Here is an 11,838-nt window from a genome sequence, read left to right on the forward strand (position 1 = left end):
TCTTTTACCCCTGTTGCAGCCCCTCAATATCCAAGGTCTCCTAGTGGAGCATGTTGAGGCCTTTGAGTATCTGGGGACAGAGATGTCGTTGCCTTTCATTCACCCAGCATGCTGACTATCAATAAAAAAAATAAAAAAAAGGGCACAATGGCGCCTCTATCTGTTGAGGAAACGGCGGTCTTTTGATGACAGCAATAATATTTTAACAATGGTCCACAGATCAATAATTGAATCCATTCTCACCTTTAATATTTCATTGCGGCGCTGCAGACCGTTGCTGTGTGTGGATGCGTACTTTTTCACATGTATTCATATTGTGTTTGTTTTTTACGATAAGTATATGTACCCTGTTGGAGCCCTGTTAAATTTCTGCCACCTTTTGGAGCAGGCAATAAAGCTCTATCTATCTATCATCATTTACCAGACTTATTCCCAGCACATTCTCATGGCATTAAATCGATTGCAACTGGACTCTTCCGGTTGTCTTGGAAGACTTTTCACCTCTTATCTGAGCAGGCGTCATCTATTCAGGCAGCAAGGCTTGGTTCGGACTTCACCAGCCTGACCATCGGATGAAGCCTGCTCGGGCGAGAGGCGAACTTTCTTTTTAGACAAACCGACTCAACGCCCTGAGAATGAAACGACATGGATCAAAGTGAATATTCACAAGCACCACCACTATTACATCACAATTCTAGAAGATGTTAATACGACACAAATCTGCAATATGCAAGCATGCAACTGTACCATGTACATCTGAAACAGATGATACCGTATTTTCCAGATAAGCAACTACTTTTTTTCCTAGATTTTGAATCGTGCGGCTAATACAACGGTGCAGCTTTTCTACGGATTTTTCTTTCACTGGTAGGGGCGCGCTATAGTCCAGAAAATAGGCTAAATAATTTTAATTAAAAAAAAACATTTTTTATTATTATTATTTTTTTAATTTGATTTTTTTTATTTTTCTCTTGGGTCTGTTCTGTTTTAATTAGCAAAAATGTTGTTGCCGTATTAAAAGGCACTTTTAATGACTTGTTCATGTACCTCTATGTGCATTCACAATACAAAATCGTTGTGGACGTACATCAACAAATAATTTTTTTCAACATAGAAATCTGCGGCTTATACCCTGGTGCGGCTTATATATCTGTTTGGGGAGTTGCTGCGGCTTATATACAGGTGTGCCATATAATTTACTGTATTCAACTGGTAAAAAAAAACACTAAATAAAATGATAAAATGCATCATACTCGTCAGAGATGCTATTGGCTGTCAGATGCAAATTAAAAAAAAAACTCGTGCATGTAGTTTAAGTTACGTCAGACAGCAATATTGATTCTGAAGACCCTGAGAAGATTATTTTGGCAGCAAATAGAGGCTGAAATCTGATTGGGCAACAAAATCCAACGTCCACTGACATGTACTAAAAGCAAAGAAAAATGCGATGAAATGAGAAGAATGGATTGTTGGCACTCCTATGTGGTGAACGTTAGATTTCTAAAATGGATATACACTTTCAACTGGGTCCCGCCTGCATGTCTCCCTTTTGCCACTTTATCCCTGCGCAATTTAATTGATTCCGTTGCCGTTTTCCAAAAGTACAAAGCGCCAAACTTCGCCGCACGAGACGCGTTCGCTGTCTAGCGGTGATTAAAGGAAACACGGCCTGGCTGCGAGAGATACCGCGGCGGCTTACGGGATTTAGTGAGTCACGCACATGGCACAATACACCGAACCCAAGATTCACTTCAAAGGGCGCCGTCTCTAAAACCTCGCAACATCCGTGGTACCTCTTCACGTTGTTTGGCCCGAGTGGTCGCGTCGGAGGATGATGACAAATCATTTGCTTTGCGGCGACAGCTGCGGGGTTGCCATTTGCATTTGTCATGCCGAACCATCGGCAGGGCTCCGCATGCGCCGCGCTCCCCGTCTTCCCTTGACGACGCCACTCTCATGGTGAGTGCTCCCAAATGCAGGCTCCCGTTCGCAAGTGCTCTATTTTCTTCCTGCAGTCTAATTACTCGCCTGATCTAACTTTTCTGGACCAAAAAGGACAACAACATAGTCCTAAATTTTGTCCTGAGAAATGTCAGGCTATGTCTCAGTAAGCCTCATGATGAAATATCATTCCTTCTCAAAGCCCCCGGAGGCCGAATAACGAGACGAAAAGTCAAGAATTGAAAGAGCAGTAGTCAGCAGAAGAGATGGCGAGGGTTTGTTTATGCCCGAAATGGAAAGGGTGATATTTAAAATGGAGGGAGAAGTGGGGGTTTGAGATAAAAAAAAATTAAAAAAAAGTCAGCAGTTGCATTCTCTTACCCTTGAGGCCCAAACCGAGGTCCAGCATCAAGGGTGGACCGAATGACCGCACTGTTTGTCTTGCAAGAATAAAACTAACACTAAAACAAACAAAAAAAAACCTGTTTTTGAAAAACTAAAATTTATAAAAACCCGCCGTCAAAACTGATAAAAATGAACCAAATTTAAAAACTAACAATAATTAAAATTCCCAAACTGTAATAACCCCTGCGGGCAAGTCTAGTCTGCCGTGTTTGTGAATGTCACCTTGCTCGGCGTTCCGGCGGACCGACGGCGTTTTGTATTACATATCCCCAGCAAACTTCAAAATTTGGTGAGGGAATGTCGACTAGACTTCATATCAGGTTTTAAACTAAAGTCAAATGAAATGAATTTATATGAAAGGCATTTTATTTATTTGCTTCAAGTTGTTAAACACACAGTTTTTTTTTTTCTTTTCCTGAAACGTGTGCGAGAATTGTTGTAGTTTTTTTTTTTTTGTTAAGTGGGAAAAACAAGCTCCACTCCTCCACCCACCCTACGACCTCAGTTCGGAGTTCTCTAGCCAGAGATGAATAGAAGTAGCGGACATGAACCGACAAAAGCGCAAAAAAATGTCAAGCCTCCTCTGCAACGCTGGTTGACACTAACACGGGAATCCACAAATAACAAACAAGCATCAGCTCTTTTCATTAACAAAACAACACTCGGCTGCCTCTGAGGCTCTTGACTGTATTCTCTGCCACACTGGCAGTGTTCAATATTGACTGGAGGAAGAGATGGCTTCGAAAACAATGTTAGATCAGGTCACTGCCTGAGGATAAGAATATTATAGTGTTTTTTTTTGTTGTTTTTTTTATTTAATTTTTTGTATTTTTTAATGCTGCATTTGGCCTCAGATAAAAGTAAAATATGTATTCTCCCGGCATCACTGTTGTCTTTGCGAGTACACCAGATTTGTTTTGAAAGACGTCAGGTCTTCAGTGCGTATTGTAACACAGTAGAGATTTACACCCACAGTTGCAGTCCAGTGTTATGTATAATGTATGACATGATGAGATGGTGTTTAAACTGCACAGAGAAAATAAGTGAAACCAATGAAGTTGAATGTTGTTGACTATTCCAGCCATCGCCGTTATGAAGTCTTGCAAAAATCCTGCGAGATTTTTACCATCAAGTATCGAGTCGTAATCAAAGTTAATTATTTTTCCAAAATTGTCCAGCCCTAGTTAGCAGTTAAATTCATTTTACTGCTTGTCCATTGTTTCTTATAACCCAAGTTGATTCTGATTCTGTTGCTAATGAACTCCAAACAGCATGTGCCCGATCTTCATTGTAATGCGAACAACCGATAATGTGAGCAACCTACTTACATTAAATCTAAATGTAATTCCAAAAAGCAAGAATGACGGCAAGGCCCACTCCCCAGAAAAAAAAAAAAAAGTTCAAATCAACTGTTTGTCTTTCCGAGTGCAATGCAGAACTCCTTCACAGGAGAGCAGCCGAGCCTCCAATATGGCGAATGTTGCGCTGCATTCCGCCCCATCGGGACCATTATCTTCACACCTCTTTGACCTCCCTCCCCCCAAAGCAGTCACACCGACAACCTCCCTTGCCCCTTGGTCAAATCCTCTCGGCGGTTAAACTGGGCCCCAGTCAACCATGGGGTAGCTGTAATGGCTAAAAGCCCAAATTCAAACACGCCACGTTTGCAAAACCGATTCTTTTTGTTGAACTTGACAAATGGCTCTTTTGCAGTGTGTGTGTGTGTGTGTGGGGGGGGGGTGCGCGTGTGTGTGTTAAGAAGGGATAACAGTGAATGTACAGTCTGTTTAGCAATGAAATTAAAAAAAATCTAATCACTCTCAATTAAACAATATACCATATTGCAAACTGATATCCTACTGCAGCATGGTGACTAAGCAGTCAGCACATCTAACTCAGAGTTAGGGCCAAACAATTTGAGAGAATAATTGCAATTTTCTGTGTGATATGTGATTTAATCTTTGTCTGTCACGCTAGCTAGCTGTCTTGCTAGCTAGATATCTTGCTAGCTATCTATCTTGCTAGTCGCTAGCTATTTTGCCATCTTCCTCGTCGCTAGCTACCTCGCTATCTTGCTATATTGCTAGCTAGCTCGCTAGCTATCTCTCTAGTCACTAGCTCTCTCGCTATCTTGCTCGCTATGTCGCTAGTTATCTCGCCATCTTTCTCTATCTCTCTCTTTATCTTTACCTGTCTAATATAATGACGCTGTGCTCGATGTTTGAGGTTGTTATTATCAAAATGTTTTCCTTCCTTAAAATGGTGTTCCTTTTCATGACATAATTTCATAGATTACATTTTGACGTGTTTCCTCTTTTTGGGGGTAAAGTTGTGTAATAAAAACTGCTAGAGACATCACCTGACCTGTGGCTGTTCCAAAACAAAGGGGCCTTGGGATGAGATTTCGAACCCAGAATTTCTTGACTGCGAAGCACCACGGCGTGCTCAGCACACTACCTCTAATCAAGAAGTCGATTTTCCATAACATGTCCTCCTTACAAACCCGTAAGTCAATATGAAAATGATGCTGATGCTAATTGCCATCTATTTAATGTTTAATTTACCGACAACAAATCCCATTAGAGAATCCATATAATCTCACTGTGATTCTCATAAAAATGTAAATAAATCATCAGCGCGTCACGTTCGAGCTCCATGCCATAAACCCACTTTGTGGCTTATGCCGATCGCTCCCACTGAGCTGCCCTTTGCAACACAATGCTGCTTTCTCAGCAGAGCACTAAATGCCCATTAATCCTCCGCTGCACTCAACAAGTGAACTATACACCGCACTCCCGTGGACATTGAACAATCATTTGTAATGCTCCTTTTGTTTGTTCCCTTTCAGATGTTCTGCTCGGCTGCAACCAGCCCACCAGATTTTTTTATTTTTTTTTGGCCTACTGCTTTCGGCTGCGGCGGAAAGAAGACGAGTGGGCGGCCGGGAGACAGTACGCAAATCAAGAGGTAGGCGGTCCGTACGGTAGTTTAGCCGGGGGTCCGTTAATATGCAGCATGCAAGTTATCTTGTCTGGAGAAGCTAAAGGGGGGGGGATTAGTATCATGTTAGTGATAATTAGAGGTAAAGACAATGAGCACATTTCATGGTGAGGTAACGGAGTGAGAATATCGCGCATAATGCAAATGCTTGTCTGGGTTCTTTATTCACGATAAAGGCTTCGCATAAAGTTTTAGAGCCGCTGCAAGAGTTTTTATTTTTTATTTTTTTTTTTTTTTTGCAAGGCGCTGAATAATTAAACAGCGGCGCTGAAGAAAAACAGCCTAAATGAGCCGGCTTATTCTTAAATCATTTGTATAATGTCTATACTACTAGTGTTTTAATGATTATACAATCCAAAGCTAATTTAACTTTTTTATGCTCTAATGGCTCTAATCGGCATTACATTTGTCATTTTTTTTTCTTACTTTCATATTCACTACAATCATGAAATGTATTATACAAATTGAACATTGCCAACAGGGGCTGGCTTAGTACAATTCAGTATTAAATTCAATCTTTAAACCATGCAAGATGTCAAAGTCTCCAAGCCCGTCTAGTTTGTAGTGCATCTCAGTTGTATTTAACTTTTAACTAAGATACATTTCAAAATGTTTGGTATTTCAATAGAGTATTTCTGAAGAGTTTTGGAAATTAACTGATTACATCTAAGAGTGTTTCGATCACTTTTAGTGGGCATTGCTGCAGGTTTAAGCCTATTTAAATATTTCTTGGGAAGTATTTTTAGTACATCTCGGAGTATTTAGGCTAATTTTGATTTTGGTAGATTTAACAGTATTCAGGAAGCATTTATGTCTTTCGATAAGTTTCAGTGAGTAATCCAGCAAATTGTGTGTTTAGGTCAGTGCTTCTCAATTATTTTCTGTTTTGCCACCCCCCTAGCAAAAAGAAAACAATTTGCGCCCCCCCCCACTCTCTGCCGCAACTATAAATAATAGCATTTTCGTTGCAAAACAAACCTACACCGTAGATTTAATACTCACCGCGCACAATGGGCATGGAGAGCGCCACTGCCAACTACTGGAGTGGATGTGTAGTTACACTCAGAAAAGAAAATGTTCCCCAGGTTTACACGCGCCCCCTCGGCAGGGGGGCCCGCCCCACTATTTGAGAAGCACTGGTTTAGGTACTCGATGGAGTATACATTCTGTGAGTATTTCAACAGATTTAAGTATATTTAGGTACCGTTGATGGAAAAACTTTTCTGAGACTTTGAATTCTTTATAGGTTTGAACATGTCGGAATATTCATAGATATTTTATTTTCAGTATGAATCTTATTTACATTAGCTTGCCAAGGACATATAGTCATTTTTCAAGTGAGGTGAAATTTTTGGGGTCGCCCTGCATAATGACAGACAAAATACATGCTTTTCAGATAAGTTTTTTCTGTTAATTTAATTCTACTCCGCGTCTTCTTGGTTGCGGGTATGTTCTTCTATTCTCGATCCTTCACTTCACACCCCTGCTTGATGCTGAAAAATCCGAGCGGAGGAGAATAACAAATTAAAAAAATAACGCATTAGACACAGAACGCTGCGCTCTCCTCTCGCTTTGCAAACACCTTTGAGCCATGTGCATATGAATAGTCAAGTTTGAAAAGATTGCATCCGGTTTTCCTTTTCAAACTGTTGATGAATAAGAAAAGGTTTCTATGTTGTCTGAATCTTAACGGTGTCACTGCAAGTCTGAGAGGAATACGCCGCGCAAACATAAAATCGGGCTACGTCATGTGTGATGTGCTCGGAAAGAAGCATCGCACGCACACTCAGCTTTGGGATGATTTCGTTTGTCCATTTATTGCACAATCTATTATGTTTTGTCGTGTTTCCAAGTGCGAATATGTGATATTCAGCCTTATTTACGCCCTGGCAAAGATGCAGCAGTGTTGCCATATGATTGTGTGCAGCACGGAGAGGAGAAACACAAGTTGTCACAAATGGACTAACAAGTGCCGCTCAACAGTTGCAGTGTCGCCGCACAATCACTCTATCGCCTCTTTTGCTTCACATCAGATTTCCATGTGAAGGCCAGAACGGAAAAGAGACGATTTTGCCACTTTTGCCATTTCTGCAACTGGGGAGCAAGGAGAGCGTCAAAGATTGTGTTTAGCAAGCATTGAAGCTAAGTTTGGAGGTGTTAGGGTAAAACGTTAGTGGTAAAGGTGGAGTTTAGAAAGGTTGCATAAGCTTTCAACCTAGATCAGCCATGTGCAAACTACGGCCCGGGGGCCACATGCGGCCCGTTAAATGTTTTAATCAGGCCTGCCGAACTTGAAAAAATGAAATAAATAAACCTTGTTCGTTTTATTTTCCCTGTAATTCTGACGTGTCCCCACTAGGAGGCGCAGTCTAGGACAGATATTTTGTTGTAACGCGTTTGTTCGCGTATTCTTTTCTCCGATGAGGTGAGGTGACCAAAAGACTCCATCCATCTGCTCCTGGTCCGGCCCCTCTGTCAAATTTTAGAACCCATTGTGGCCCACGGATCAAAAGGTTTGCCCACCCCTGACCGAGATACTTTATGAACTAATGATGATGAACAGCTACAGCCTCTCATTTTAGAAAAAACTATTTATTGTGGGAATGTTCGAATGTTTGAATTAGTTTTTGGGTCGGGGGGGAAAGTTTGTGTTACTCTCGGAAGCGCTCCAGCTGATTGCCCCAGTTTGAAATACAAAAGAGCAACTGGAGGCATCTATTTTTCTTATCAACAATGTGTCTGGTGAACCGCATTTCAGTTTTTTTTTTTTACGATCCACCTGCCCCAAAGACATTATCATATTAGCGCTGATGTGCACATTTGTTTTTCAGCGGCCATAAAAGCAGCGGGAGTGCTTTTACTCCGCTCGTGGATGGTGAAATAGAATCTGCGCGGAATCAATAATTTGATATTGCGTGCTGTGTGTTTGTGTGAATGCCATATTTTCATCAGGAATTCAATATTTTAAAGCGTCAATAAGACTGGCAGGCAACACCCTGAGGAAGATTCAATTCGGAACGAGCGCTTTCATTTCATTTTATCCCGAGGAAAAAAAGGGGAATCCCGGAAACAGAAAGTTTTACAGGCAAACTCAATAACATCCAATAATATTTAATACTGCCTGTAAGTGTCTGATCACAATGGAAGATGTCATCAGAATTCTTTTAACGCACTCCCGATGATGGCAATTACACTATCCCAGCCTATGCCAGCTGTCTTTGGGCCGTAAACGGGGGACACCCTGAACTGGTTGCCAGCCAATCGCAGGGCACACAAAGACAAACAACCACTTGCGCCCACAATCACACCCAAGGCCAATTTAAGGTGTTCAATCAACGTGCCATGCATGTTTTTGGGAATGTGGGAGGAAACCGGAGTACCCGCAGGAAACCCACGGAGGCTCGGGGAGAACATGCAAACTTGATGTGTTCCGATTTTTGCAAAAACGTCAAACATCAGTGTCCCTCATGATATCAAGAGTTGACAAACAAACAAATTCCAAAATTAGGAGCAGCCTTAGCACCAATCAATTAAGGAAAATCAGGATATAAAATCTGAACATTGTTAAATTACAATTCCCTCTCTTATACTTTGTTTGTTGGAATCTAATTATCTTTAATTGCCATTCACGCTGTTCTCATAAAATGTAGCAAGCTGCCGCTGCAGTTTTTGAGGCCCACGTCTGCTTTCTTTTTTCCTTTTAAATTGCCCCCCCACCCCCCAAAAAAAAATAATTAAAAAACGAAGCAAAATCCTAGTTGTATTATGTCTGCTTGCTGAAGGTTGAATCATAGCAAGAAGGTGAAAAACCAGAGCAAATACATGGCAGAGTTGAGTCAACATTTTACTTTTACACTTATTAAAGCCCTCCACTTCAAGAATTCCATTTGGAAACGGTCGACAAGCTCAAATGTGATCACCTAATGCAGTGAGAAATGCAATGCAATGCAAAGTTGCTACTGTGAGGGAGAGAACACTCTGCATGACATTGAGGTAATAAACTTGTAGCTGGAATTTAAATGTCCCATCTGATGCAATGTCATGCATGAGTTATTGCAGGTACTGGCTGCTGGGTTTGGAACCCCCCCCCCCCGGTTACAAAAGCTCACCTTGGAGCGCTCGGCTATGCAAACCAGTTATCGGGGCGCTCACCAAAGTGACAGTAGAAGAATATTTATTTGAACGTCTGTTACGAAGAAAGCGTCCGTGCTTGAGGCTCTTTCACACTCCAAACAATCTTCTTAATGGCTGTCCTAATATGCGACAGGCGCTCATTATCTCAGGACAGCAGCTTTTCTTTCAGCTAGCAAATGATTTTCCCTCCAGAAAACACACAGAAAGCCCGAATGATTTTTTTTTTTTTTTTTTCTCATTCCTGTAGCCTCACACGAACTCCTAACGGTGTCTCATAGCTCTGATCTGGTGCCATGAATTAGACTTTTAATCGTATCATTAGTAATCAACACAAGAAGCGTCTCTCTCTTGCTCTCTCTGGCGCGTGTGATGAAAGCCGGCGAATGCAAAGCGCTGTCGAACCTACATTTGTGTTTGCAACCACAAATTAGGCTGTCGGAACAAGAGAAGGTTTACCGTTCTAACCGTCTGATAAAGAAAGTACAATGAGGTGAAAAAAAAAAGCAATCACCATTATTTTTTACTAAGATTGAAATCGCAATTTAGTCTTTTTTCTACTCCCAAAACAAAACTTAAGCTTTAAGTTGAAAAAAAAAAAAGTATTTTTTTTCAACATGGTTTAATATTATATTTGAACAATACCACTAAAATAAAATAAAAATAAATACCGCGTGTTACTGCTGTGTGCACGTTGGCCTGTAGGGGCCGTGTGGTGTTGTGCTTGCATATAGAATATCTGCATACGATATATTTGATCACCAATTAGACTACATTTGAAAATCGTTCAACCCTATTTCATTTGTTGCTCGGCAACAGTGCATATGTTCCAATTAATGGCTCGGCGCATCTCCATTTGCTTTTGTAAATATTGACCAGGTTTATGATTGATGGGCGACTGTACTCAGGTCAGAGGGGGGACAGTCCCTCTCAACACACTGCAAAATACCGGACAAACGCGGGAGATAATCTTCAGGGAAATCTGACAATCGGGCCATTGCTGACTTTGGGCTTCCTGCCTTGATAACATCTTACATTAGTTTGCAATCAGACAGACGAGACAAGCCGAGAACGTGGCGTCTTGACGGGCAAGAAAACATTGATGAATCCCAACCAAAATTAATGAGAACACGTACGCTGTAATACATTTTAAAGTTGATTTGCCGCAATGAGGTTGCTCGATGATACAAATATTTTCAAATGAGCTATGGCAGGCTGTCAACCAGTGTAAACTTCTTAAATCATGAAACAGCCAAGCAGCAACTAAACAAAAAGTTGAAAGGGAAGGTCTGTTTTTCACCTATTTGCACTCGCTCGCTGAGAACTCATCGTCATTTCTGACTTGGCCTGTCTGAAGCCTTTCTGAACCTGTCGGCCTGGCTTGCAAATCCCCTGCAACACTTTTTTTTATTTATTTTTTTATATTTTTCCAAATGCAATCCTCCCTGTTTAAGATCTAAGATAAGCAATCTGGCAACAGACAGAACTTCTCCAGTGCCAGACATTAATGGAGCCCCTTTAATAGCATCTTTACGGCACTGTTGGGAAATGTTCCACTTTGTTCTCATGTTCTTGTGGACCCATTTGTCATCTCACCGATGAATTTTTAATAACGACCACGGGAGTTGGAGATCAAAACTCGGCGGCATACGCAACAACTAAGTTTCTTGGAAGAGACGTAGTGAGAAAAAAAAATCCTCTTAAATCGAAGCACTCTGCACTTTTCTCCTTCGAGGCTTGATTGACTGCTGGAAGATCTTCACGCTCCAACCTCGCCAGTAATAAAGATTTCTTCAAGCGTCCCTCCCCGTGTTAACACGTGTTGTGGCTTGATTCACGCTTGCATCCCTCAATTACAGTGCTCCACTTATTGTGAAGAGGAACACTTTATATCCTTTGTTATAAACTGCCAGTATTTCTGATTACATTCCTTTTTGTACAAAACCCATCCATCCGTCCGTCGTATTCCTTAATAAGCACAGAGAATCGTCGACAGGCGCCATCAACGTGGCTGAAGGGACAGCCTTTGCAGGGCAGGACTTGCTGCTGAGTGGCAGCTCACACAGATGTGTTCACCCTGACTGACTGCTGGCTGAGCTCCATGACAACTAGAAGCACCAACACTCTCTCACTCATTCACTTCTACCTGAAACACGGAATATTCTGTATTCAGAGCAAAGTAGGACTTTTACTTGTGATGGAGTGCATGCATTACTGATAGACCGATGTGCTTTTTTTCAGGGCCGATACCACTTATTAGAAGTCATGGAGGCACATAAACGATATTTGAAGCTGATATTCATTTGTTGAATATAGGGATAAAATGTTGTCACAATTGGGAGGGAGAGGGAGAGTGTGAGA

At 41.4% G+C, this 11,838-nt stretch overlaps 2 protein-coding genes across 2 annotated transcripts in view; one reads left to right on the top strand and one right to left on the bottom strand.

Moving 5' to 3' along the window:
* The window catches only part of rtn4rl1b (reticulon 4 receptor-like 1b), a 134,907-nt gene that overhangs the window by 14,753 nt on the left and 108,316 nt on the right, over positions 1-11,838 (bottom strand). The window lies entirely within an intron of this gene.
* dph1 (diphthamide biosynthesis 1) overlaps positions 5,203-11,838 on the top strand; it is a 176,872-nt gene continuing 170,236 nt past the window's right edge. The window contains exon 1 of the mRNA XM_088300663.1: positions 5,203-5,313. The gene's annotated coding sequence lies outside the window, so the exon portion shown is untranslated. The remainder of the gene's footprint in view (positions 5,314-11,838) is intronic.

Source organism: Idiotropiscis lumnitzeri, chromosome 7 (genome assembly GCF_059441095.1).
Source record: "Idiotropiscis lumnitzeri isolate Australia: NSW breed Sydney's pygmy pipehorse chromosome 7, RoL_Ilum_1.0, whole genome shotgun sequence".
In the NCBI taxonomy this organism is placed as follows: Eukaryota; Metazoa; Chordata; class Actinopteri; order Syngnathiformes; family Syngnathidae; genus Idiotropiscis; species Idiotropiscis lumnitzeri.